The sequence below is a fragment of the Ursus americanus genome, chromosome 15 (assembly GCF_024610735.1).
Source record: "Ursus americanus isolate L20-20 chromosome 15, mUrsAme1.1.p, whole genome shotgun sequence".
Lineage (NCBI taxonomy): Eukaryota > Metazoa > Chordata > Mammalia > Carnivora > Ursidae > Ursus > Ursus americanus.
In genome coordinates, this window is record NC_142141.1 from 9,129,048 (window position 1) to 9,134,498 (window position 5,451).

Below are 5,451 nucleotides of genomic sequence, written 5' to 3' on the forward strand. Positions count from 1 at the left end.
TATGTGTATCTTTTTATTTCATTTTATATATTGTACTCTCACATTTTCACTTTGATTAAAGTTTTAATTGAAATTACGTGTAGCAGAAAGTAAACTCTGAGAGCAAGGACATGGCACAGTCCTACCTCTGTCCCCAGGAGTTAGCACAGAGAAGGCATTCAGTAAATAAATACTTGCTGAGTGAATTCACTGAAGCGAGAGTGGCCTTATCTAGTCTGCCTATATAAGATAGAATTAGTTTTTCCCCACCTGCCTCTTCCCATCATTAGAAAGCATATTAAGTTCTTCACACATACAAACTTTCATGAAATGTAGGACTTACATTTATTAAAACGTGGAAAACTTCAGTTTTTCTCCAAATGAGGCCGTGTCACCCTACACCAGGAATGAATGTCAACACCAGAGTGGCTCTTACAAACTCTCATATGTGCTCCACAGGAGATACTAGAACTTTGTGGTACTTCTTTGGAAGTGTTATTTCATACATGCTTCCTCTAAACCAAAACTTCATTTACTTAGACAATGACTGTTAGCTAAGAAAGGGATAAAAGATGGTCTTAATATGTGAGGAATTAATTTGGAAAGGTCATCTCTATTTTCAAACTGAATGATTGTTGACTCCAGGCATATAGGAATGGTTGAAAACATGAAGACTACCAATATGACTCAGGAAGTATGTAGCCTGTTTAAAAAAAAAAAAATCCCTGGGGACACCTGGGTGTTGCAGTCATTTAAATGGTTAAGTGTCAGACTCTTGGTTTCAGTTCAGGTCGTGACCTTAGGGTCTTGAGATCAAGCCCTGTGTCAGGCTCCTCTCAGTGCTGAGTCTGCCTGAGATTCTCTTTCTCCCTCTGTCCCTCCCCACCCTTCTCTCCCACTCTCTGAAATAAATAAACCTTTAGAAAAAGAAAAATCCAGTAAACGGCAACTAGGATGAAAAGAGTGTGAGATGGTGACAAAGGGGGAAGATGAGTTTGGTATGGAAATACAGATTTGAGGTGTGGTTTAGCTCCAAGGATAGAAGTACCGCAAGCAATTGGAAAGAAGCCACTGAAGAGCAAAAGTAGTTCAAGGTTAGACATGTGAGTGCTTCCTTCAAAATCCACTTACTCCAGGAGGGAAAGAGAGTTCATACTGAATTCTATATACAGAACTTATAAATTTTGAAAAGATGCCTCTTCTGTTGACACGTTCCTCAATTAAGGGTATTGTATATTGAGCAAACACTGTTAATGTTTCTGCATCTAAAGTCTGTTGATCACTTTCTTTTTTAAGTAACCCCTACAGCCAACATGGGGCTCAAGCTCACAACCCCAAGACCAGGAGTCATACATTCTACCGACCCAGCCAGCCAAATGCTTCCTATTATAAAAGGTTTATATATTTCTATTTTAAGATGTTCTATGCTTCTGGGATTTTAGGGCTTTTTAAAGTTTTGCTTTGGGTTCTTTTCTAAAATAAACTTTTCTCTGGGACTGTACCTCTTTTACATAAAAAATTGTTCTTTTTAGTGCTGCTTTTCCCAGATATTCATAATACCCCCCAGAAGTGCATTTGACTGGATGTTTGTGTAAATAAACGTGTATCTCCAATCAGGGCTTTAAAAAGTAACCTTTGCAGTTTCTGGAAATAGTAATAAAGATAACAGAAACCACGATGGCATGTTCTTTTGGAGTGAAGAGCCTAATTTGCTCATTTTTCTCTAGCAAGAGTTTGGAGTCAGCTACCCCTGAATTCTTGGGAGGGAAAAAGAAATGTTAACCACATCATTCAGAAAACTCAAGGCTCTCAACTTGAAAAAGATAAATGAGTATATATTATGTAGAATTTGGCTTGTTTTGTTTTTGTTGTTGTTGTTTTAAGATTTTATGTATTTGACAGCCAGTGAGAGAGGAAACACAAGCAGGGGGAGTGGGAGAGGAAGAAGTCTTCCCAATGCTGTAAAGAAAAGAAGGCTGTCTTGAATCCAAGAGTCTTATCTCAATGAAACTGGGCAAAAAATTAAAGACTCTTCATCTAAGAGTAAACTTCAAATTACAAATGCCCTAGTATCTCTCACACCAGTAGCTAGTGACCAGCCAAGTTTGGGCATAGAAAATCCATGAGTTAGAAAGAATTTCACAGACTGCTGATTCAAACCCAGGATTTTACAGGGAATTATAAAGCTCAGAGAAGTCAATTGTACTGTCCCAGGTCACACAGCAGGTTATTAAGAGAACTGAAACTCAACTCTAGCTTTTCTCAACCCATTCAATGTTATTTTTCCTTTTTTTTTCTTTAACGCTCTCCCTGTTGGACAAGTAGCATATAGGAACAGAATGTTATTCAAGTTAAAAAGAATTAGGTTAGAACATCCAAGAAAGATAGAACAATCATACAGAAAAATTAGAACTACAAGTACAAAAGAAAAACCATAGGAAAATATCTTCATAAACACAATGAATATAAGTGTATTAAATTTGCCAATTAAAGGAGTAGTCTGGGTTTAAAAGGAGGAAAATATCTATATGCTTTTATAATATAGTTAACTAAAGTAAAAGGTGGGAGAGGCAGAGTAACCATTTTACAAAAAATAAAAAAAAAAACCAACATCCAGTGCAACAATACAATAGGGAAGGCTCTCACCAAATAGACACTTACCCAGAAGTGAAAAAGCATATAGATGAGCATTCTTCCCAGGGCAGATCTCCAAGGCAGGAGGTACCCAATTCGGGGCCCCACATCAGGTAATAATAATTAAAGGGGGGGCACCTGTCTGGCTCAGTTGGTAGAACATGTGACTCTTGATCTTGGGATTGTTAAATTCGAGCCCCACACTGGGTGTAGAGATCACTTAAAAATAAAATCATGAAAAAAAAGAAAACCAACAGATCTGAGCTGATATCCAGGGATCCCAAAGTGCTATAGGAAACAGGTTCCTCTCCTGGAGAGTTCACACACAGTCTCACTAACCCCAAGACTCAGCAGTAAAAAAAAAAAAAAAAAAAAAAAAAAGTTGGAAAAATGGCTAGCAGCACCCCACAAACATAAGGACTACCACAGACCTTCTTCAGGAGTGAGGGGTTCAAGCCCCAAATTGGGTGCCTCCTGCCCTGGAGATCTGCCCTGGGAAGACCTGGCTTTGAAAATTGGCAGTGCTTAACTCCAGGGGCTTTGAATATCAGAGCCCAAGGGCTATAGGTTACTAAAGGTCTGCTCTTAAAGGGACCATGCACAATCCTACTCATTCTGAGGCCCAGAACAGAGGCAGCAGTTTGAAAAGCACTTGGGCCATAAACATAGGAGATCTATTGGCTAATTTTAGGGTGTATGCCAGAGGGGCAGGGATTTTTTTTTTTTTTTTTTTTTTTTTTTTTTTTTTTAAATTAATAATGATTTTTTATTATATTATGTTAGTCACCATACAGTACATCCCCGGTTTTCGATGTAAGGCTCGATGATTCATTAGTTGTGTATAACACCCAGTGCACCATGCAATATGTGCCCTCCTTACTACCCATCACCGGTCTATCCCATTCCCCCACCCCCCTCCCCTCTGTAGCCCTCAGTTTGTTTCTCATAGTCCATAGTCTTTCATGTTTCATTCCCCCTTCTGATTACCCCCCCTTCCTTTATCCCTTTCTTCCCCTACTGATCATTCTAGTTCTTATGTTCCATAGATGAGAGAAATCATATGATAGTTGTCTTTCTCTGCTTGACTTATTTCACTAAGCATTATCTCCTCCAGTGCCGTCCATGTTGTAGCAAATGTTGAGAACTCATTCTTTCTGATTGCTGAGTAATATTCCATTGTATATATGGACCACAACTTCTTAATCCAGTCATCTGTTGCAGGGCATCTCGGCTCCTTCCACGATTTAGCTATTGTGGACATTGCTGCTATGAACATTGGGGTGCATATGGCCCTTCTCTTCACTACGTCTGTATCTTTGGGGTAAACACCCAGTAGCGCAATGGCTGGATCATAGGGTAGCTCAATTTTTAACTTTTTAAGGGACCTCCACACGGTTTTCCAGAGTGGCTGTACCAACTTGCATTCCCACCAACAATGTAGGAGGGATCCCCTTTCTCCACATCCTCTCCAACAATTGTTGTTTCTTGCCTTGTCTATTTTTGCCATTCTAACTGGCGTAAGGTGGTATCTCAGTGTGGTTTTGATTTGAATTTCCTTGATGGCTAATGATTTTGAACATTTTTTCATGTGTCTGTTAGCCATTTGTATGTCTTCATTGGAAAAGTGTCTGTTCATATCTTCTGCCCATTTTTTGATTTGTTTATTTGTTTCTCGTGTATTGAGTTTGAGAAGTTCTTTGTAGATCTTGGATACCAGTCCTTTATCTGTAGTGTCATTTGCAAATATATTCTCCAGAGGGGCAGGGATTTGTACGAACTTTGGGAACAGAAGTACTGCTGGGCACCGTTTTCCTTGACCTTTTTCACCCTTGCTGGCCCAATGTTGACAGGCAACAGCTCTGACGCCGTCCAACTACACTGCTAGCACCATCCATCCCACCCTGGTACCCCCGTGGATCTACCACACTTGGTCCACCAATCTAGACAGGTGTCCCTCCAAAGCAGTTCCCGCCCTGCTCTACCCAATAGGCAGACTCCATTGGGACCAGCACCCCTCCAAAGCAAAGCCTGCCCTGGGGAGGAAGGGAGGCACCCCGTCCACCAGCAAGCACACAATGGTTGCTGTCAGGTCCCTCAGCCAGCAGTGCTGGGCGCCAGGCCCGCCTACCAACATCCCCACTGCAGTCCACCTCCCAGTCATAACAGGAGTGTGCACAAGGCCCACAAACAGGACACCCCAGGAGCATCTGGTTCTGGTGACCAGAGGGAATTGTGCTTCTGGGCCCCACAGGCCCACACGTAATACCACTACCTTCAAGACCAGGAGAGGGAGTTGATCTACTCACACATAGAAAAATAGAGAATCAGACAAAGTGAGGAGACAGAGGAACATGTTCCAAGTGAATTAACAAGACAAAACCTCATAAAAAGAATTAAACAATGAAGATAAACAATGTACCCGATAAGGAATTCAAAGTGATGGTCATAAAAGTGGTCAGTGAATTTGGGAGAAGAGTAAAACTCAGTGAGAACTTCAACAAAGAGATAGAAACTATAAAAACCAATCAGGTTGAAGAGTACACTAACTGAAATGAAAACACGCTAGCGGGGTCATCAGCTGATTAGAGGGTGCAGAGGGGTGGGTCAGTGGTCTGGAAGACGGGGTAGTGGAAATCATCCAAGCTGAATGCAAAAGGAGGAAAGATTTCAAAAAAAATAATGATGATGATAGGTTAAGGGTTCTCCCGCAAAACATCAAGTTTACCGACATATACAGTATAGATATCCCGGAAGGGAAAGAGAGAAAGGGTCAGGAAACTTATTTGAAGAAATATTAGCTGAAAACCTTCCTAACTGGGGAAGAAAACAGACATCCAG